The sequence below is a fragment of the Canis lupus genome, chromosome 8 (assembly GCF_011100685.1).
Source record: "Canis lupus familiaris isolate Mischka breed German Shepherd chromosome 8, alternate assembly UU_Cfam_GSD_1.0, whole genome shotgun sequence".
NCBI lineage: Eukaryota > Metazoa > Chordata > Mammalia > Carnivora > Canidae > Canis > Canis lupus.
The window spans coordinates 45,214,304-45,238,795 of record NC_049229.1 but is presented as its reverse complement, the minus strand read 5'-3'; the positions used below and the strand labels follow the sequence as shown (position 1 = coordinate 45,238,795).

The 24,492-nt window shown below is 38.6% G+C and overlaps 1 protein-coding gene across 15 annotated transcripts in view; it reads right to left on the bottom strand.

Moving 5' to 3' along the window:
- Positions 1–24,492, bottom strand: part of SIPA1L1 (signal induced proliferation associated 1 like 1) — a 375,245-nt gene that overhangs the window by 299,338 nt on the left and 51,415 nt on the right. For 3 of the 15 annotated variants that reach the window (XM_038545124.1, XM_038545128.1, XM_038545130.1), the window contains one exon: positions 12,684–12,773. The exons of the other annotated variants lie outside the window; for them this stretch is intronic. The gene's annotated coding sequence lies outside the window, so the exon portion shown is untranslated. The remainder of the gene's footprint in view (positions 1–12,683; positions 12,774–24,492) is intronic. 15 annotated transcript variants of the gene reach the window in all.

Here is a 24,492-nt window from a genome sequence, read left to right as displayed (position 1 = left end):
TTTGTTTTTTTTTGTTTTGTTTTGTTTTTTTGGTTTTTTTTTTTTTTTTGAAGAATTTGTTTAATGGAATACTGAGGCACAGCAACAATAGTTCTCTGAAGGAAAGACCACACATCCCAGAAAGTTCAAATCCCACTCTGCTACCTAGGCATGGCTTAAAATTGTTAAAAGTCAAAAAGATGGATCTCCATGGGAAGAAAAGAAAAAAGCATATTTATCTTCTCAGAAAGTCAGAAATAACCGCATTCTAACTGCATTTCTGGTAGAAGTATCTCCAGAGTCTATTAGTGATTAATAACAACTCATACCACCTAGAAAAGTCTCATGATCAGCACTAATGATTTTGTGCTCTTGATTTTGGCGGGGGGGGGGGGGGGGGGGACTGTCTTTACAGTGGAATATGTTTTCCCACTGCTGATTTCCAAGGGGTGGAATATAAATTAAAGCAGAAATAATTTTTGGTTTAGCCTCCTCCCCAACTCCCCCAAAAGCCTGTTAATAAGTTCTATCTTCCCTTTCCTTTTCTTTCCAAAGAGGAAACATCTAGACCTAGGCCACAGACTAAAGAAAATACCATAGAACGAAAGAAAACAAAGAATACGTGCAAGATGGTGCAAAACTAATTCAAAACTCATTGCAGACTTCATGCTGTAACCTAAAACAGTCTACAATACATAAAGGTTAAGAAATGCAAAATGATCCTGTAAAGACAGTAAGCGCATGAGAAGCACACAAAAGAATAAATCTCTTTAGATAAAAAAGAAAGCAGGGCCAGGGCCACCCCCTCTGCAAGCTTTTTAGTTACTTTCTTTATGAAAAGCAATCAGATGCTGCTGAAATCAGTAACCGGTATTAGAAAGACAAGAAGTTATCCTGAGGTATTTCCAAATGAAAATGACAAAGAATAAATTAATTCATAGGCACTTGTTTCTTACATCCTACTATATTAAGCTTACATGATCACAGGACAAGCAATAATTATCCTTGAGAATTTAGGGACAACAGCCCAGCTTTAAAAGAAATTCACACTCTCAGGGCACCCGGGAGGCTCAGTCAGTTAATCCTCTGACTCTTGATTTCAGCTCAGGTCATGATCTCAGTATTAAGAAATCAAGCCCCAAATCAGGCTCCGTGCTCAGTGGAGAGTCTGCTTCTCTCCCTCTCCATCTGCCCCTCCCCCTGCTTTCTCTCTCTCTAAGATAAATAATTCTTTTTTAAAAAATTAAAGAAATTTAGAATCTAAAAAATAAACATGAAAAATGCATTCTTATTTTAATGTTGGAAAGGGGAAAACCTTGAAACATATTAAAGAGTTTCCTTGTAAACTCCCAGATAATGAATTTGGGGTAAAAATCAATACAGCTATTTAAGAAATAAATCCTCGCAAGCTAATCTAATTTAGTGTAAATGTGACAATTCACTTAATAAGGGACTGCAAGACTTGAATTTCTAAACATTAAACATTAATGGATTTTACAACTCATGAAGACACAAGAAAAATGTTCTTTGGGACACCTGGGTAGCTCAGCAATTGAGCACCTGCCTTCAGCTCAGGGCGTGATACTGGGGTTCCAGGATCAAGTCCCGCATCGGGCTCCCTGCATGGAGCCTGCTTCTCCCTCTGCCTGTCTCTGCCTCTCTCTGTGTGTGTGCGTCTCTCATGAATAAATAAAATCTTAAAAAAAAAAAAAAGAAAAGAAAAGAAAAATATTCTTCCCCTGGAAAGTACACATAACGGCCCTTTGATCCCAGGTTGTACAAACCTACTACTTATTCTTCCTTTCCCTGCACTTCTAAACACAAAAGCAGTTTAGTGCCGCCTTCAGCCCAGGGTCTGATCTGGAGACCCAGGATAGATGGAGCCTACTTCTCTCTCTGCCTGTGTCTCTGCCTCTCTCTGCCTCTCTCTCTCTCTTGAATAAATAAATAAAATCTTTTAAATAAATAAAAATAAACACAAAAGTTAGAAATAAGTTCTTTTGCAAGCTAATTATCTTAATCTTGATGCTTCTCCAACTGAAAGTCACTTCTATCTACCCATTTGTTGTAGCAAAAACCTAAGATTCACGGTCTATTCCTTTTTTTGACTGTCTATTACTTTCTTCCACAGCCCATATGCATTCTATAAGACCTCTAAATTCTACCTCCTGAAGACCATCCTGAATAACTCCCTCCTCTCCATATCCACTGGCAACACACCAGTCTAAGCCACTATTATCTCTCAACTAGACAACTGGCCCAGATTCCTCGTTAACTTCTAGCCATGATCATTTTCCACAGGGTAGTTAGAACTGACTTCTTAAAAGGTTAAACTGCGTATTATTATTCCCCTGCTGAAAACCTACCACTGGCTTTACATATCCTGAGACATCAAGAAGTATGCAAGATGTACGATTTTACCCTAACTTCCAACCTAGTACGTTAGACTGTCCCAGGTGTACGTATACCACTGAGGACATGAGACACTCGGGTCAGAGACAAAGGACTTCATTACTCACAGCAATAGCAGTAGTCAGAGTATCAGCATTTTTTGGTGCCAGTCCCTTAAGTCCCAATTCCCACCAGGTAATACCCACACAGCAGCGGGTTGTTACAGGAGAGTAACCCCAAGCTTAATGAACCCAAATCTTTTATAATGGGCAGTATGCCTGCCTGAACTTTACCCCAGAAGGAGACATTGTGTTTATTATATAGATAGTAAAATGTGACTGATCTTTGCTCTGGAGGGTAGCCTCCAAGGCTGATGACTATACAAATCACCCCTGAAACGACAGTCCAGAACAAAGGTAATCAATATGGAAACACAATACACATGGAAATTGTCTCCCAACATTGGAATAAAAGCCAAATTTCTTACCATGGTCTAAGAGCGGGCCTACATAATTGGTCTCTTTCTCTTCAATTTCATGTTGGACTCCTGTCTCTTTAGCCTTACTATGCTCTAGCTCCACTGCCATCTTCGGTATCCTCAACGAGGTCAAGTTCTTTCCCGCCCTAGATCTTTGTATATGCTGTCCTTTTGTCTGAAATGCTCTTCCTCTGGCTTAGACATCATTTCCTCAGAAATACCTTCTGTTGTCCATCTATCTATATGAGACCCTACACTCACTGTTTATTCCCTTTTTATCACTTTGCTCACTTATTTATTTACTTAGTAAACATTTATTGGGCACCTACTATGTACCCATCATTATTACTGTAGGCACAGTAATTACCTCATCTACTTATTTATTTATGAACAGTCTTCCTTCACAGTGGAAAGCATGTCTTTACATTCATCCACAAAGGCCTAGAACTTAAAATCGTACCCTCAACAAAACTTTGCTGAATGAGTGAACGACTTGTACAACACAAAGTATTGAAATATTTCCACATCTGTATGGGAAAACACCATAGCGCTGACCAAAAAGCATAGCATTAGAAGCTAGAAGTACTAAATTCAAACCCTGGAGTTATCATTTAGTGGCACCTGAGCAATTCCACTAAGTTCCCTGCAATATGGAGAAAATTCCTCCCCTATCTAACTTCTAAGATTATGAGGATCAAATGACAGAGTCTGTTAAGAAGCCCTTGCAAATGCTAAACATAACTTAAAAGCAGTAACAAATCAATAGTTAATAGTCATGAAATAGTCATTCATTAAGAATATACTAGATCCCTACTATGAGGGTAACTATTAATGAAAATTAAAATGTATATCAACATGTGAATTAAAAGTGTGTAACTTAAAATGAAATTAGAATATGGTTAGTCCTTTAATAAACTTGAAGGAGAACAGTTTTTCCCCTTTAAGTACCCTTTGGACATGCTTCAAAAACTTTCAGACAAAAGGTGAATCACTTTTACCAGCTCCTAATCCCAGAATATTAAAAGAATGTCTTCAAAAAAAAAAGAATGTCTTCTGGTTACTTATTTTTAAGCAAGCCTCTTAGAAAAATTTTAGACTATATATACACCCTTGAATGCCAATCTCCAAAACAGAAATTTTTTAGATTACTGGCAAAACTTGTGCATTTATTAATTTTGTCTCCTTTTACTGACTTCATCTAAAACCAAATGCAGGAACGCCTGGGAGGCTCAGCGGTTTAGCACCACCTTCGGCCCAGGGCGTGATCCTGGAGTCCTGGGATCGAGTCTCCCGTCCGGCTCCCTGCATGAAACCTGCTTCTCCCTCTGCCTGTGTCTTTGCCTCTCTCTCTGTGTCTCTCATGAATAAATAAATAAAATTTTTTTAAAAATAAAAATAATAAGGGGATCCCTGGGTGGCACAGCGGTTTGGCGCCTGCCTTTGGCCCAGGGCGCAACCCTGGGGACCCGGGATCGAGTCCCATGTCGGGCTCCCGGTCCATGGAGCCTGCTTCTCCCTCTGCCTGTGTCTCTGCCTCTCTCTCTCTCTCTGTGTGTGACTATCATAAATAAATAAAATAAATAATAATAATAATAATAATAATAATACCAAATGCAGTCTCTTTACTGCCAAGTGGGGTGGGTATGTGTATGTGTATTATGTGTATATGTGTATCTCTGCACTTACACATATGTGCACACATGTGTGTAGTGAAGACAAAGTAAGCTCTGGGCACCTGGGTGACTCAGTGGTTGAATGTCTGCCTTCCGCTCAGGGTATGATCCTGGAGTCCCAGGATCGAGTCCTGCATTGGGCTCCCCATGGGAATCCTGCTTTTCCCTCTGCCTAAGTCTCTGCCTCTCTCTATTTGTCTCTTATGAATAAATAAATAAAATCTTTAAAGAAAAAGAAGAAGTAAGCTCCACCTTACATTTTTTATAGAAAAAGTAGCTTCAGAGTCAGGGCACTGGGTGACCAACAGGAGGAAATAGAGTGATCACACTGAGGTATAAGCACGGTGTGTGTGTCGGGGCGGGGGGGGGGGTGCAGTAACTTGACCACAAACAAGGACCTTGATCAACTCCAACAAGTCACCCACCCGACATGAGTTCACCACCCAACTCACCTTCCATAACCTAACCATACAATTACAGAGAGATTAATTAAAAGGGGTATTGCTTCTATGATATAAAATGACATAAAAACTAATAAAAAAGGAGGGTCTGGGCAGCATTCATCACCAAAGCAACAGAGTAGAATGTGAGAATAACATGATCAAGATTCCTTTCCTACGACCTTTCTGAAATTTTATACACACGCATATAAATAACTAAGAGGTACATCATGATACTAAAGGGGAGAAATAACAATATGAACTGGTGCTTCTAAATATTAAAATCAAGAAAATACAGAAATGAGGGAAAGAACATGGGAAGGCTCATGAGAGCTAAGAAAGATATGCAGCTTGAGAGGGATGGAGACAATCTACAACCTACACATGAGAAACACAAACAGTTATATATTTCAGCATACATGTCCAATTATATTTGGTAGATTTTCATTACATGTTGAAGGTCTCTAAAAACTGCCTCCTAATATGCTATTTTAATGATGGCTACCTACTCCAAAATTGGGGCAGGTGGCAGCAGCAGTTCTATTCACACTATTCACAGAGCCCTCGATGTCTCAACCTTTCAATTAAGTAATCCTCCTTATTAATAACAATAATTACTCTTTGAGTGCCCACATTATGCCAGTCACATAATAGTCTCTATCTCATATAATCAATATAATAATCCTAGCAGATGGATATTATTATCCCTTTTTTTATTATCCCCTTTTTTTTTTTACAAGGAATACAAGTAGGAATCAGTGAGGTCCTAAAGCTCAATTTGCCCAAAGCAAATTAAAAAGTGATGGCATTAGAATTTAAACCCAAGACAACCAATCCTTTTCTAATATTCTTGTTCTTGTCATGTAACCTCCAATAATAAGTTAATATGTACTGTGTGTTCCCAGCACAATATGAACGAGCTGTTCATTATTCCATCTAATCTTTAAATAACCCTGCAAGATGGTTATTATGAGCCACATTTTTTCACTTGAGGAAACAGAGTAGTTAAATAACTGCCGAGGTAACACAGTTAACTTAATAGTAGAAACAAGCAGGAACCCAAAACTAAATCCATCTGAAACAAAGCCTGTGTTCCTACTACTGTATTACATAACCTCCACCTTATAGTGTTTAGAATAATTGCAACTTAGGAATTACTTATAAATTACTACTTTACTGTTTGTAATATTAAATGAAAATATATATGATAAACTATATATTAAAATACGTTATTTTAAAAAAAAACCTGTAAAGGTATATGGCAAAAAAAATTAAGATATATGAGTGATAGGATCACTGGCAGTCTTTTTTTAATCTATTTTCCTAGTTTTTCCTTAATTATGATATACAAGCAATGGTAAAACACACACACACGCACACACACACAAGCCCTACTTTTTAGTAATTTTTTTTCCCTCTGTCTTCTGGAACCTATCAAAACTCAATTTCAATTCGAAAACATGATACAAGTTTAACATATCCAGAATTGAATGAAAATTGAACAATGAAAACTTTGCCACAGAATTAAACCAGACTGCGATAGCATTAAGGAAAAATAAATAGCTTTCGATTTTTGTATCATACTTCCACAAGAAAAAAAAAAGAAGTAAAAGAGACAGATATTCAGAATTCTGTAAATTGGATGAAACGCTTAGAGGAGGGCAGCCCAGGTGGCACAGCGGTTTAGCGCCGCCTTCAGCCCGGGACACGACCTGGGGACCCGGGATCCAGTCCCACGTCGGGCTCCCTGCATGGAGCCTGCTTCTCCCTCTGCCTGTGTCTCTGCCTCTCTCTCTCTCTCTCTGTCTCTCATGAATAAATGAATAAAATATTAAAAAAAAAACATAAAGGAAAATTAGCCAAAACCAACCAAGTTCATGAAACGCAAGAAAACATGCTTAGAACCTATAGGACAAAATCTTCACAGAAAACAATTCCGTTTTAGTGACCATCCAGGCCTTTGAGCAGATTAACAATTAATCTGAAGAAATGACTTAGTAACTCTGAAATATCATTTAAACTAAACAACTAACCAGGATGTGAATGCTCACATTTAGTCAAATTTACTTTCCAAAATATATATACTTCTCATCTCGTTCACTGACCCCACATCCTCTCCCTAAAACCTCTTCAGAAGAAGTATAAGCATAACCTGCAGATGGGAGGGGTATAAATTTCATTTCCCTAATGGAAACCACCACTCAACTACTTACTGGGTAAACTGACAGAAATATAGTATTTATTTTAAAAGCCATCAAATAATGTACATTCCAACAAAAGAAACCAGTCTGGGATTAGAGAAAGGGGGAGCCTTCAACTTTTTCCAAAATGTTTTATGATCTCACACAAATATGGCAGAAGGTTAAGATCTGATGAAGAGAGTATTATATAAAAGTCTACTTGAAATATTTTTAAATTAAGAAAAGTAATAAGGTTTAATATCTGTAAGTCAATACAATACTCATTCCTCTTAGTATATTTGTATTAGTTAAAACACACACACACACCATCTCAACATCTCTTCAGCCCAACCTGTGACATTTTACCACCCAATGAAGCCACTGTTGACATGAATACCAAACAATCCCTAATATTTAGTTTGTTCCTTTGAAGCATGAAGCATGAATTCAGAAAAGTTCCCATATGATAGAATAAAAAAATTAAAATTTATTTATGCAATGATGCCAAACTAGTCATAAATCCCAAGATGTTTTATGTGTATGCCTCGAATCCATTTCTAAAATGAAAATAATAGGTTTACCTCTCAAAATAGCATACTTCCAGAACAGACAGTCCTAATCTCCCACAGGAAAGCACAGGCTCGAGCACCTTACAAAGTGTGCCACCTACTCTTCACACTAGAAAAGTCACTTTTGGTATTAAAGTGACAAGAGAATATATTAATGACAAGCTTGAGGCCTGAAAAAAAGCAAACAGATCTTAAGAAAGTTGAGTAGTTAACTTTCTCTTCACTGAAAGAACCAGAATCACATCTGTATGTGCTTCTGACCCCATGGGCAAAGGCACGAGGTGGAAATTACTGTCATATACAGGAAACAGATGGGGTGGATAATGCAACTAGATAATCAACTGCCCCTTCTTCCCTTCACTAGAATGTAAAAAACATTCAGTTAATAATGAAACAAACTTTCTAGAAAAGCAGAAGTTCACAGTTGACGCAGGACTTGAACTCATGGAAGAACAGGTTACTAGCACCACTCAGAGTTAGAGCTAAATGACAAAGGAAGTTTCAACCATGTCTCCTCACTCAAAAACGAAAGTTACACTTGTCATAGTCTCAATAAAAGCTAAGACCTAGCTGTACCTTCACCAACCAAGCAAGTCACTTTAACCAAGGTGCAATTACTTGCTGTACTTAAGAACAAGTATTTAAGTAAATACACTTCTTTTAAAATTTTAATTCCAGTTAGTTAACATAGTTTCATATTAGTTACAATATAGTGATTCACCAGTTCCATATATTACTCAATGCACATACTCCTCCCCTCTGGTAACCATCAGTTTGTTCTCTATAGCAAAGCCTGTTTCTTGGGTATGTCCTCTATCTCTCTCTCTTTTCTTTTCCTTTGCTTGCTTGTTTTGTTTATTAAGTTTCACATATGAGTGAGAGCATATGGTATTTGTCTTCTCTGATTGACTTATTTCACATAGTTATTATACTCTCTATATCCATCCATGTCACTGCAAATGTTAAGATTTCCTTCTTTTTTATGACTAACATTCCGTTGTGTGTATGTGTGTGTGTATATATATACTTTTTTATTCATTCATCAGTCAATGGACACTTGGGCTACTTCATATCTTGGTATTGTAAATAATGTTGCAATAAACGTAGGGGAGCATGTATCTATTGAATTCAAGTTTTCATATGCCTTAGGTAAATACCCATTGGTGAAATTACTGGATCATATGCTAACTAACTCTATTTTTAATTTTTTGAGGAATCTCTATGCTGTTTTCCACAGTGGTTGTTTCAGTTTGCTTCCTAACCACCATTCACAAGGGTGAACTGTGACCTTTTTCTCCACATCCTCACCAACACTTGTTTGTGTTTTTGATTTTAGGCATTCTGACAAGCATAAGGTGAGATCTCACTGTGGTTTTGATTTGCATTTCCCTAATGATTAGTGACGTTTGAGCATCTTTTCATGTGTTGGCCATCTGTAAGTCTTCTTTGGAGAAATGTCTATTTATGTCTTCTGGTCACTTTTTAACTGGACTAGTTGGGGTTTTTTGAAGTTGTATAAATTCTTTAAATATTTTGGATACTAACCTTTTATCAGATATGCCATTTACAAATATTTTCTCATGTTCAGTAGGCTTTTAATTTTATTGACTACTTTCTCTGTTGTATAATTCAAACAGTTCCTAAACATCAATTGAGTATAAGGCTCTGAGTTTCCAAAAGCTGCAGAACTCTAAAGGTCCCAGTGGCAGACTTTCCTCTCAAAAAGTTAACAGTTCAAATCATGGTAAGGACAGTAAAAACAGCAAAAATAAAAGCCGAAGTGTTGACAGGTTCTACCTCAAGAAATGGCAAAAGAACATAAAGCTTCTAAGATCAACTCAATAGGATCAGGGAAGAATAACAAATAAGGGCAAAAAAGAGGAGGAAAATCAATGAGGGGTTGGAAATAGAGGATAAAGACAGAAAAGGCTGCAATGCCCATGGTGTATGAGTAAACAAAGAGTATAAACCATGGAGACAGGTTTTAAATATCAAACATATGAAGAAAAACTTAAACTCTAAAGACCGTATAGAAATTTTCCCTGAGAGCCACTGGAGCTAGACTGGCTTTACTATCAATTCAGTGTCTCATCTAGCTTTGGCCTCAAAGCCAGGGAACCAAATGCCTCCCTCAACACGCATCCATGAACTTGTGGGGGATCCATCACTATGCAATTACAAATACGACTTAGCAAATCTCGTCATCCTGTCAGTTATGTACATAGGGCATGTCATTCAGAATTGCTATAGTGTGAATACTCACCTTCAAATACTGAGAAGCATTCAGCTGAACTTGGAATGACTTGCAATTCTATCAGGCCAAGGAAGTAGGAGTATTTTTTTTTAATCTATGCTGATGCTAATGACTTACAAAGTTTTTGTTATGTTCACTGTACAAGGAGAGGTAGGCTAGCAGAGTGAGCAAGTGTGTTTGGTTTTTCCTCCCAGTTTTACTGAAATCAAATTGCCATATAAAATTATATTAGCTTAAGGTATACAACATATGATTTGAAATGTGTATATATCACAAAATGATCAGCACAATAATTTGAGTTAACACCCATCACCTCCTGCAGCTATGAATACTATTACAAAAGAAAATGCTACAAGTTTAATGATAAATATGAAAATGTAATAGTAAAAAATAGTTCAGAATTTTCAGGTAGTGCCTAAATTGGAAAATAAAAACCTTCAACAAATCAGTCAGTCTAAAGAATGAAAATTAAATTTCAATTATTTAATTCCATTAAAGCCATAGGCTTTCAAGAAAAAAATTTTCACATCTTACAAAGCACATAAAGCAAACTCAGCTACCTTAGATGGCAGAACTGGCTTGTGGTGCCCCTAGGTGAGGTGTTCAAACAAGATAAATTAGTGGCTTTCACAGTTAAAAGGCTACCTGGACAAAAGAAAGACTGAATAGTGTACATGCAAATAATGCCAACCAAGCACCACTAACAACCAAATTGCAAAGAAAGTCATTCATTGGCTGGAACCAACTGGAAGAGCACGGAGAAGGACAGAGGGGCTGGTGGTAGAAAGCTGGAACTACTCCACAAAGTTTTCAAACAACCTGCTAAGGAGCTTCCACTGCCCTGTAGGCAGAGAGGAACTACAGGGGATTCACGAGGGCTCGTCACAATCAGAAACAAATGTGCCTCCATGTATGTGTGCCCCACACACGCATTTATGTATTTTTTCCTTTTCCCCCCCAAAAAACTTCAACAATAATATGGAAGAGAGCCCTGAAAGAAGAAGGACACTGAATAAGGAAACACTAGTAACAAGGCTGTTGCAACTTCTTAGGTGAGTGATGACTGGGGCCTGAACCAGGAGAGTGGGGATTGAGAAATGAAGGAATGTGAGAAAGACTTGGACATAAAACTGACACCTCCTGGAAAACAATCAGATGTAACAATAATGAAAAGTGGAACCAAAATAAGAAATTGTGCCTCCATGGAATGAACTATGCTATTCTCAAAAATAATATTTTTATTAAAGTTACATTAAGTAATGTTTGAGATTATTAATATTTATCTTCACCACAGTCTAAAGTCATCCAGTAGCCAAGCAGAGACCAGTTCAAGAAACACTCAGCTCTAAAGGAGCATGTTGAAATGTGTCAGTTTAATTTCACATGAAAATCTGTCAGTAAATAGTTTAAATTTATCAAAAGATACAAGATAATGTATAAAAGAAACATTCCAAAAATAGGACTAAGTCAAGATTCTCCACAATGAGTAACATTTGCTCAATGAATTTCATAATAGGATCTAAGTTTCATGCTCCAGTTAATGAGTTTTGGCATTAACTCATTACCTCACATTGTAAAATATAATAAATCTTTTAAAATGACATGCAAAATAATATATGGTAAATTATTAACAATGACACTGAATACAATATAAAAGTATACACATACAGGGACACCTGGGTGGCTCAGTGGGTTAAATATCTGCCTTCCGCTCAGGTCATGATCCCTGGGTCCTGGAATGGAGCCCCATATCTGGCTCCCTGCTCAGCAGGGAAGATGCTTTTCCCTTCTCCCTGCCCCTCCCCCCTCACTTGTGCACATATGCACGCACACTCTCTCTCAAATAAATAAATCAATTAAATAAAAAGTATACATATACAATGTAGTTAAGATTAATGCCTATATAAGAACTAAAAAGGTACTATTTTAGCAAAAAATTTCATCATTTTTATCATACTGCCTTTTTCTGGCTTTGAAGTATTATCAACAAATAAAATTAGGACACACACCTGAGTGGCTCAGTTGGTTAAGCTTCTGACTCTTGGTTTTAGGTCTTGTCAAGATCTCATGGGTCATAGGACTGAGCCCTGCATCAGATTCCATGCTCAGCAGGGAATCCTGCTCAAGAGTTTTTCTCTCTCCCTCTCCCTCTGCCCCTTCCCCCACTCTCACTCTTTCTCTCAAATAAATAAATATATCTTTAAAAAATTATACGGTATTTACAGTGTACAACAGATGATGTGATATATGTATATATGTATACATGGTGACATGATTCCTTCCATCAAGTTAATTAACACAATCATCACTTCACATATTTACCTTTTAAAAAAAAAACTTTTCAATTAAACAATACAGTGTTACTCAACTACAGTCACTATGTTATACATTAGATCCTCAGAACTTGTCTCATAATTGAAAGTTTATATCCCATACTACCTTCTTAATATTCAAAATCAGTAACTGACCATTTAGATGAAATCTCTTTGCAGAACATGCTGGTTTCTAAAGATTAACAGGCTGATCCTGAACTGAGAAAAACACAAACCCAAGTCAACAATTCAAAGTACAACCATAAATGAACAAACAAGAGGCAATATGTGACCAGGCACATAAAAATTAGGTAAAAAGAAGTGGGGCAAAAGAAACACACTTGTTGAGGGCTTCCTAGAAGTCTAACATTGGGCTAAGCAGACCCTCTTTCCCACCCCATACTCACTGTATAATGAGTCTTTGGATAATCAGGTATAAGCTTCATAAGGCAGAGAGGGCTTGGTAACCAGCTTATCAGCAGGTTCTCAAACAGCACCTGGCACAATATAAGTACTCAATAAATATTTGTTAGATGTGTGGATGAATGGATGAATGGCTAGATGGCTGGTGGATGAGTGAATAACTATTTTTAATAATAATGATGGCACAGCTTAGGTATACCAAAAGAGATCCTGGCAGCTTAGGAGAAAGGAAGCAAGAAATGTTCTCCAAGCCACTAAATTCTCTTCCCGCAAAATACAGGTTATCACAGTAGAGTGGAAAAAGCATGGGCTCCACTGTCAGACCTGGAGGGGAAGCCAAGTTTCAGACTTTCCTTTAGTGGGTCCCTGGATAAGTTATTACTCCATGACTGAAATGCATAGACTAATTCTTTAATCTTGAAGTTGTAAAAAGGCTTTAACTGAAATAACATAGGTAGAGTATCTAGCAAATATCTAGCACATAATTAGTGCTTAATAAACATAAATCTCTCCACACCTGGGCCAAGGGAAATGACCCTAGTGCTCATACAGTCTGGGTCTTAGGGAAAGAGTGCAAGGAAGAGGTCTCAGTGAAAGGAATCTTAGTGCAGTCCACAGCAGGACAGCTCACATCACTTTAAAATGTCAATCCAGGGACACCTGGGTAGCTCAGTGATTGAGCATCTGCCTTCCACCCAGGGCTTGATCCTGGAGTTCCAGGATCGAGTCCCACATCAGGTCCCATAGGGAGCCTGCTTCTCCCTCTGCCTGTGTCTCTGCCTATGTGTCTCTCATGAATAAATAAATAAAATCTTTAATAAATAAATAAAATGTCAATCCAAAAGCCTGGCTCATTATATCATGTTGGAGGAAATTAACAATCATAGCATGGGCCTACATAAAATTCAAAGAGGGTAGTGGCCTCTGCCAGTACAAGGAAATATAAAACAAAATCACTAGCATATGTTCTGTGCCTGACAATTTCACACTTTCAAAATTAGGTATACTTTTCTTTACTATTATATGTCAAATCTACTTTATTGACAGTATTTGAAGTATACAGTTGGTCCTTGAATAATATGGGTTTGAACTGCATGGGTCCACTTATCCACAGATTATTTTTCTAATAATTACAGTACAGCACTGTAAATGTATTTTCTCTTATGATTTTCTTAGCAATATTCTCTTTTCTCTAGCTTATTTTATTGCAAGAATACAGTATATAATACATACAACATATGTGTTAATTGACTAATTTAGGTCAACGGTAAGCCTTCCAGTCAACAGTAGGCTATTAGTAGTTACATTTTTAAGAATTCAAAACTCATACTCAGATTTTCAACTTGGGGGGGGGCTGCACTCCTAACCCTGATGTTGTTCAAGAGTCAGTTGTATTTTTTTTAATTTGATGACATTATGGATCATCAAGGACTCTTTTCAAGAAAAATGCCCCAGGGGCCTATCCAGGCTTTGTCTCTAAGAGACCAATGTAAGTGCACATTTGGCTCTAATTATGCCCTTGTGTGTTCCCTTTCGTACTTCCAAAGCATCATATCATACAATGCATCCCAATTATAAAACATGACTAATATCCCCAAATTTTGTACCTATAATTGAAAATGTAAGTAGTTTTTTACAGAGTTCTAATAGTTTTCTCTTGTGAGTTAGTAGCAAAATAAATTACAATTTTTATATATTATCTTTCTAATTATTGCTTCATCAGGTGAAGTCCTCTTAAATCAATCAGTGAGAAAATTAACTTTAGAAGATGCTTTGAGTATATTATTCAACTACAGCATCAGGAATACCTAAAAGGTTTGGTTTTTTTGCAACATAAATCCACATCATTTAAATCAAACCTGAATCCAAAATCACTAAATTCAAATAATGCAGTTGAATAGTTTGCTTTTGGACAAAGGTCATTTATCCACTGCTGATTTTAAATAAACATTTTAATTAAGGACATATATAGCTGGGGAGGTAGAGAATAAGAGAAAAAAATTGAGTAGAGGGAGATAATCACACCAGAGAAATTCTCTCAATTAAGAAAGTTCTATCTTATAAACAAAAAACTGGGTATCAATCATCAAGTCCAGAGGGTAGCAATGGAACAAGAGATTGATAGCACCATATTCTCATAACTTAAACCAATTTACAAAATCTCTATCGACAAAGTAATAGTCCCTTACAGAGGATTGCAGTTAATGAATCAACATTTGGAAAGGAGTACGATATAATTTCATGAACAGAGGAACTGAAACTATTTAGAATAGTAGGGGAAGGTACACCCTATTTTTATTGGAATCAGCCAGAAGCTGAGAAAAAGGATTTGTGCCCAGTAGAACAACTCTCTGAAGAAATCTAGGACGGTATGTTGGCAGAAACAAAGAAAAAACTCACGCAGCAAGTCCTATGCTTCACCCATAGGAGTATCGGCAACTCTGTCTATCCTTGCCAGCTTTGATGCCACATACGCACCAGGAAGCTTTCTGAAGATAGTAATATAGATTTCTCTTGCTACCCAAAAGAAGAATATTCTTATGAGACCTTTCATAAGCCAAAACAACGTAAAGCAAAAAAACAATTACCATTTCATAAAAGCGAAAATCCTCTTTGGATTTCTTTCGGTTAGTGAAAACAGGTAGTAATATAGTCTTTTGTAAAAGTGAAGTGGCATAAAGCGAACTTGGCCACAGTGGAAGAAACAACCCTGCCCTAGTTATCTATCACCTGGGAACAGGATTCTCTTAACACAGTATAAAATACTTTTCTCCTTGGAAATACATTTCTGGAAAAAAAAAAAAAAAAAAAAGAAAAGAAATACATTTCTGATTGTTAACAACTGATTTTCCAGTAGATATCAATGTTCAGATATTTCTGTTTAAGCATATCAGATTTCCCAGGGTCTCATCAGCCCTGAATAACTAGACTACTGGTGCTGATGAACTACCAAGATCCTTTTCAAGCAATTCCTGCACACATGAGCATGATCAGTTTTAAATCAGCTTTTGCAAACTACGTGTTCTACATCATATTAGAATACAGTATGTTCCTGAGTCGCCCACAGTGTACATTCAATTTTATTTGGAACATATCTTTATATGTTTATCATCTTTAATAAAGAATTCAAGAAAACCGTACTCCTGACCTTCCACGGTGCGAACTGGCCAATTAAAAAGCTCAGCTATTTATCGCACATTTGTTAAGTGCAAAGCCCTAGTAAGGTATCAATACGGTAAAGCAAATGTGAGTTAAATTCATCCACTCATGGGGATCCTGAGTGGCACAGTCCACTAAGGGTTCAACTCTTGGTTTCGACTCTGGTCATCATCTCAGGGTTGTGAGATCAAGCCTGGCATCAGGCTCCATGCTCAATAAGGAGTCTGCCTGTGATTCTCTCTCCCTCTCCCTAACCATGCACACATGATCACTCTCTCTAAAATAATTAATTAATTAATTAATTAATAAAAAGAAATTCATTCACTCACAAGTTACTGAATACCCTAGATGTGCCACTTATGGAGTGCCTTTCAGGTACTGAAAAGTCAAAGAGAATACAAAATCCCAAATACTTTACAATCCAAAGGAGCAAGCTAAGAAACTAGATAAAAAATTCCAATAATACTATAATAGAGGTATGTGTTCTAAAGTAACTAACTCTAGGAAACCAGAAAAAACTCTACAGATGGTAACTTTTAAGCTAGTCCTAAAAACGGAATTAAAAAATTTTTATTTAGCAAGAGAGAGGAGTGCTTAAGAAAAAGAAACAGTAAGGGCACCAAGGACAAGAAATCATCTTACGCAAGAAATTTCCCCATCACTGGGATAAACAAGGCTCAGTGACAGAGTAAGGAGGAGGGGGTCAGAGGAAGCAAGATAGCCTTCTGCCATTATTAAGGCCTTCAGACTTCTTCCTCTGTGTTATGTCCTATAGTGTTTGCCGGCAGGAGCCTGTGCTCAGGAGATACCAGTTATTGGGAGTCACAGCTTTCCCTCAGGTCCTCAAGCTTCTGAAAAGTGGAAATAGGAGGGGTTGCTGGGCAGGGAGATGGGTGAACCAGGAGAACAGTCTCATTTCCCATCAACTACTGGAATCCCTTCTATGTATCATGATAAATGGCTCCATATTGGGCAACAACTAGAATGTTAACTAAAATGTCCTCCTTGTATCATCTTCTCTTCCTCAGAATCACTTACTACAATTTTTCTAACCTGGCCTCATTTGAAATCCTTTCTAACATCTTCTCCACCTTACAATGCACTCTTGTTGGTCAGAGCTGATCACAAAGGACCCCAGTGCCCTCCAACCACAGCAGAGCACTGAACCACATCAGGTTCTTGGTATGGACAAGGTAGCTCTCGATCGCACAGACCTTTATAAAAGTGCAAGACCTGGATCAGACTAAATCCTTGGTCAGGGGGATCCCTGGGTGGCTCAGCGGTTTAGCGCCTGCCTTTGGCCCAGGGCACGTTCCTGGAGTCCCGGGATCGAGTCCCGCGTCGGGCTCCCGGCATGGAGCCTGCTTCTCCCTCCTCCTGTGTCTCTGCCTCTCTCTCTCTCTCTCTCTGTCTATGATAAATAAATAAATAAATCTTTAAAAAAAATAAATAAATAAAATAAATCCTTGGTCAAATAAAACACCTTGTCCTTCTTCCTTTGAACTATTCTCATAAGCACTGTTTACCTCTCCTTTAAATCACTCATGATCATTATAAATTAACACTTATTTGTGTGATTACTTGAATAATGGCTCTGTATCCCCAGCCCAGGCACCAGTATCTCAAAGGCGGCACAAAACTACCTTATGGTATTTTGCTTTTATTTTCCATTACCAATGTATTATGAGGTGTTGGTATAGTCCCTATTCCAAAGAAAGGGTTCAAGAAATGTCAGATGAAGAAGTAGATGTGCACGCAAAAAAATTACATGAGGCAAGATATGATAAGCGTGATAGGAGTGTTGAAATCAACCTTCTGTGGAGATTCTTTCAACTTCCTCTGTGAAGGAAAGGCATTGTAGGGGCAGAAGAGCATCTGAGCCAATTCCTGAGTGAGTGGTGTTTCAACCAGAAATTCAAAGCAAAGAAAATATCTGGGCAACAAAACAACCAAGGAAAACAATATATTTGAAGGATCATCATTTATATGGGAAATTGTTCATAATATTAAGTTAATAAGCAGGATACAAAACAGTCTGCACCTCACTCTCACACACATAACACAAAAACCCTGAAGGGAGATGGTTTAAATATTAACAAGAGTCACTGCTGAGCCATCTTTATTTTCTTCTTTACCCTCTATTGTAGTTTCCAAAATATTCTATAATAAAGATCTTCATAATCATTAAGGGAAACATTTGGATGTTTAAAGTCATTTAGGATGAAACTGTAATGACATTTTAAGTCTTTAGGCTTCAGAAAAGGTTCCTAGACTGTTTTGGGTTTTTTTGGTTTTTTTCATGGTCATACTTATGTGAATGTTGTAAAGCAGAAGGAATGCTAGGTAACAGAGTTCAGTCCTAAAGAAATATTACAAACCGTGCTTCCCACCCTCCCCCAAAATTACATTTACTCTCTAATCTACTTCTTTGCATCTTGACGACTGGCATGAAGGGACCTGAATTTACAGGCTAATACCAGGAAATCAGAAGCCAGCGTCAGTGATTGCACTGCTCCAACAGAACATCGATTGTCTTTCACGCCCCCAGCTGGGCCCTTCGAACGATGAAATACACACCGACACCACCACACTGCACTCAGCATATCAAGCGGAGGAATGGAAGGGCTCTGAGAACAGCTAGACATTATTATAAAACAAAGGTCCACTCGAGGCGCCTGGCTGGCTCAGTCAGATGAGCGACCAACTCTTGGTTTCAGCCTAGGTCATGATCCCAGAGTCATGAGATCCAGTCCACCATGGGGCTCTGCACTCAGCAGGGAGTCAGGCTTGTGTGCTCGCTCGCTCTCTCCCAAATAAGTAAATAAATAAAATCTTTAAATAAAAGTCCACTCTTTGAATTAAGAGATACCTTAGTCTGCAGTTAACAAGAAGCATGCCACAAAATACTGTCATTACCAAACAAAAAAGGAAACCATACTGTCTTCTGACACATGGAGCATCCAGCTTGTCCCCCGTTGATCTCCTAGAAATCTGAGTCTAGAGTACCCTTCTGTATCTAAAACAACAAAATATAAAAGCAGTGGCGGAAAAACTACCACTTTAAATAGATGCCAGACTTCCTACAAACAGTACTAACTCAAAAACCATCTAAAAGGAAGTGGAAGGTTCTCTGAGTGATGGCCATCAAACACAGTCTCTTCCTTACCATGACAAAGAATGACAAAAGGGAAACGTACAAATTATGAAGAAATGCAGTTTACAGAGTCAAACCTGCAGCCCACTGAACCATCTAAGACTCCATGCACAACCCCCATCTCTCTCTCTCCCCTTACAAGCTCTAAGCGTTGGCCTGCATGCCCCCTTCTTTCCAGGTGCCACTCACTACCCAATTCCAGGGGCCTGCTCCCCTTGGGACTTCTAGCAGAGGAGCCTGCACCTTTTACCCAAGTTTCCCTGTCTCTGAAACACACCAACTTTCCTGAATACTTTGGAGATTCATCAGAAATCATTACTAATAAACAGGTATGGTGGTTAAAAAAAAAAAAAAAAAAAAGACACACCACGATTACAAAGTCAAGAAAGCTCTTCAACAGGCAATTAAGACCCTAGCTGAAATGTAGGTAGTAATGGGAGCCTGGGTGTGAAACAAACAGGTCTGGGCAGCTCTAGGGTCCTGAAGCTCCTCGGCTGATTGTGAGGTTGAGCCGAGTCTGGGAACTGCTGTCGTTCCCTCAGTCGTCTATCCTTTGTGCACGAAGTATATTCAAGATCCTACCACCTTCTGCAGGAAGGACCTCCAGGTTCCCCAGCCACTCAGGTGGTAGGCTAGCTGGCTGGAAAAAGAGCAAGTGTGGGACACCTGGGTGGCTCAGTGGTTGAGCGTCTGCCTTTGGCTCAGGGCGTGATCCTGGGGTCCTAGGATCGAGTCCCACATCAGACTCCCCTGCAGGGAGCCTGCCTATGTCTCTGCCTCTCTTTGTGTCTCTCGTGAATAAATAAATAAAAACCTTAAAAAAAAAAAAAAAAAGAGCAGGTGTGACTTTGGCCAACTCTGGAGTCTGGAACCTGGCACAGAAAGGGTCAGCTTCAGTCATGTTAAAAATCCACTTATGTGAATTCATGGCATTCCCTAGGCTATGAAAAGAGAAGCTGAATCATGTGTAGAACCTCTCCACACTGAAATCCTTAGCATACTTGGTAGTAACGATATTCATGTGGTTTTGTAGGAAATTCCTTACAAACGATTTCTCAAGTATGCAAGATAAATCAGAATTAACTTCCTTGCTTACAGCTTGGATCAATTAAAATCTATGTGGTGGCTTTTGCTATGACAAAGACCTACATATACATTTTTTGCTGAGTAACTTTTGCATTGCTGTTTTCAAATTCACGGCACATTATCTTAAATTGGGAAAAAGCAAACAAAATATTTTGCAGTATTTTCTGACTGTGGGAAAGCCTTAAAATCACATTGCCGTTTTCTGTAAGCTAGAGTTGTTTCTCTTAAACTCAAATATTTGAATACCCTGGATAAAGTACTTACTGTGCATCAATACCTGACTAACATGCTACGCTCTGCAGAGTAGAATTTGGATACAAAGATGATCAGTGTTGGCTTCTCTCCAGGAAGATGTTTCCATAACATCATACTGATGCTCTAGAATTTAACCTCAACTCCTCTTCAGCCTTTTAGCCACAACAAACTGGATCATATCAGAAGTTATCTGTTTTAGGGTTTTATTTAAACATTAAGCACAATAAAACCATTTTAATGGCTTGAGAAACCAGAAAGCTGCAAAATCCAGTAACACAGTACTGGAGGGTTATTATTGCTGGTGAAGCCACTTTCCCTCTGTGAAAGAGACAAGACGTTTTTCCAAGTGTTAGAACAGAAAATCCTGACACATGCCTACTAGAGAACAATCTGAGAAATAAAACAGTTATGCAGAGGGAGAGTGCCAAACACATGTATGCATACCATGAACTATCTTTTCCCTCAAATTTTATGTGGTATCATTCAGAAGATCCTATCACCTAGAAAAGCCACACACATAACCTTCCTGGCTATCGTACCCAGTCCTATCTTTGATTTCTAAATTAAAAACAAACTTTAAGGGGCACCTGGGCGACTCAGTGATGGAGTGTCGGCCTTTGGCTCAGGTTGTGATCCCAGGGTCCTGCAATGGAGTCCCACATTGGGCTCCCAGCAGGGAGCCTGCTTCTTTTGCCTATGTCTCTGGCCTCTCTCTGCATCGCTCATGAATAAATAAATAAATAAATAAATAAATAATCTTTAGACAGAAAAAAAGGGAAAAAAAAAACTTAAATTCTGACCTTTACTATTTTTAAGTAGCTCTGGATTGTCTATCCTTTAGTATCTATCCATATCTAAGAGCCTACTAGTATTCACAGGGAAATACGAGCACACCTTCTAGAAGCCAAATGAGAAGGTACACAGTAAGGAGCACAGAGTACTGCATGAGGATTCAAAAGACCTGATGATTCAAAAGACCTGAGACAAAAAACTCAGGTCTTTTGAATCCTGGCTAAACCAAACACTCGCTGAACCTAGCTAACCCTCAGCTAAGCCACCCATAAATTAAAGACAAGATGAGAGGTACAACTTGACCTGTCTAAAGAGTGTTGTTGAAAGTATGTATCAATAAGATAACACATTTGCAAATGGTCTTAAACTAAAAACGTGAAACACCATTCAGCTGCTTTTCTAATTAGAAACCACTAGGACATCCCAAAACAAGTCAGTGTTCCTCTGTTTACTCGTCTTTTAGGTTTTGCCATTTCCTCCTCCCTCTCACCCTGCCCTCTCTTCTTTCATGTAACAGATATTTGCCAGGTTTCCACCAAAGACCAGATACCGTTCCAGACTTGCACCGTCCAATACCATAAGCAGTAAAACATGTAGCTATTAGGCATTCAAAATGGCACTAGTCCAAATTGGGACATGCTATAAACATAAAATACACACTGGGTTTTGAAGACCTGGTGTGACCAAAAGAAAATAAAATATCTCAATTTTTTATACAGATTACGTGTTGAAAAGATAAAATTTTGGATATTAGGTTAAACCTATGTATTATTCCAATTAATTCTGGTCTTTGTACTTTATTTTAACATGGCAACTAGAAGTTCAAAAATTGTTAAATACACAAAAGGCTCACATTATATTTCTATTTGAAAATGCTATTCTAGACCCTGGGGATATTTTAGGGAACAAAACAAAGTTCTTAACCTCATGAAGCTTATGTTTCAACATCTATGGCCCTAAGACCTTCAAATAATCAGTAGAAAAGGAAAACTAAAACAGCAACTGTGTGTAGAGAGGAGCCTGGGATGGAGGTCACACACATAAGAGACAGGCTTTCCCTCTGGCCCCTCCTTCTGCCCATGGTAGGACCCATGGTCCCCAGAATTATCAGGCAGTAAAATGGTGAGCTATGACCTCAACCATCTTGGAAAAGACTGTCCCTTCCCTGTTATGCTAGGCACTCCTAAAAACACAACCATTATCCATCCAAACTTAGTGAAGAACAAAGCTTTTAATTTGGGGCCATCACTGGTTTCCTGGCATCATATGTGCTACTTTGGCTCGTGCCTCAAAAGCACTTTTAAAAGATTTCTGACAGTAGGTACAAAGAGGTTGTTCTTAACAAAGACAGCTGTCTGGATTCCAACACTCCATTATGAGAGTTCTTCATCATCTTCCTCTCCACAGGTCCAATGAACCACACCTCTCCTACACTCTCCTACATACCTTCAGCTCCCCGAATCACAGCCACCTGTGCTTCCAGATAAAGGGCAAGGGGCTGAATTCAAACAGCACAAATCAGGATGGTAATTTCAAGGTCCCTACAGGCCCAATGCAGTCAAAAACAAAAACAAAAACAAAAAAACCTCGAGTTGACCAGATGAAAGCTAAATGTGAGGCTACTTGTTGTAAGATTTTAAGAAATTTCTAAAGGGTGAGCTGATTTAGTCCAAATGGGCCTATTTTTTTAATCGCACTTTTCCTACCAAAAAGGCATAGTGCATATTTGAATTTCATATTCTATGTGTTACCTTACCTTAAATTCAGACCACACCACAGCAAATGTTTTGCTGGCCCAAACATCTTTCTGGAAGATTATAAAGAAAACTGTGGCTTTCAAGAGACTCTGTGCTATAATATGCTCTAGTGGGTGTAGCAGAAAGCTGAAAGGCTCAGGTGTCAGGGTAGATAGCGTTCTTTCATAATTGACCCCATCTATGTCCCCTGCTCATGCTGTTCTCTCAGCCAGGGTGCCCTGCCCCTCTGCCAACTTACAGATTATGCCTCCATGAGAGCCCAGCCCAGAGCCTGGCCCTCCCAGAAGTTGTCCCTAGCAACCTCACACCAAATAATCTCTCTCCTTCTTTCTCAGGGGAACCCAGTCAACCAAAACATTTTATCATCTATTTATCTCTTCTCTAGGTACTCAAACACCTGTAACTCAGAAGGAAAGCAATTTAAAAAGTCAGTATGATGTCTGAAAATTTATCACCCTCCCTTTCAATCAGCTGCAATTTATCTGAGCTTTATTCAGCAACACAGATGAACCTAACGCTAGGGATACAAAAAGTACACACAATCCCAATACTCACCTAATTCAGTCTAGCTGAGAAACAAAGTAAACAATGATCCTAACTGACACGGACACCGTATTAAAGGTGCGGGCAAAGTGCCATGCAAGCCCACAAGAGGGCTCTTCTTCCTGGGTGACTGAGGAAAGCCTCTCACAGGAAGTGAATACATAAGCAAAAAATTGAGAAAGAAGTTGAAACTGACTAGGTAACACAGAAAAGGCCCTTCACAGGCAGTAAAGCATGGCACATTGAAAGAAATCAGAGAATGTGTTTAAAATCCTCATACAGAACCACCAAAAAAAATATTTTTTCCAATATATTAAATTATTCCTGGGGGCATTTGAGGCTCTATATAACAGACCCCAATCCACTTTTTCTACATTTCTCAAAGTATAACACAGCAAGTAAAGGTGGGCTCTTTGGAACCAGACTGGGGTCAAATTCTACTATGTAACCTTATACAAGTTTCTTTACCTATCTGTGCCTCACTTTCTTCATCTGCAACATGAGGATGACAGTATGCCTACCTCACAGGGTTGGTAAATTATTGTTATGAGAAAATGAATTGAAACAAACAAGAATTATCATAAATGAGGCGATCAGTAAATGCTTGTGTTCATATTATTATGACTATGATTATCTACTTGTCCATGCCGGACATAGCAGCAGATACGAAAGTTCTTGTTCCCAACACCTGCCCATGTCTCCACAGGACAAACTCTTCCTACGTCCAAACCCCACCCAGCAAGACGCTGCTTACATCCCACGGCATGCACGCCTGCATGAAGCTTCTTCACTGAGCCCACTCTCCTCTCACATGAGGGAAATGATCATCTCCCTCCCTCCTCTAAACTCCCAGAGCAGTCTGCAGGTGTTGGGGCACTTGGGCACTCTTCACTCCAGTGTCATTATGCCCATATCTCATTTCCCTACAGGCCTACAGCTCTTTAAGAGCACGGACTACACCTTCCCAATCTTCGCTTCCCTGGGGAACCGAGAGGCCTTTTCACATATGGATACTCAGTGTCTGCTGTTGAACAAATTAAAATACTC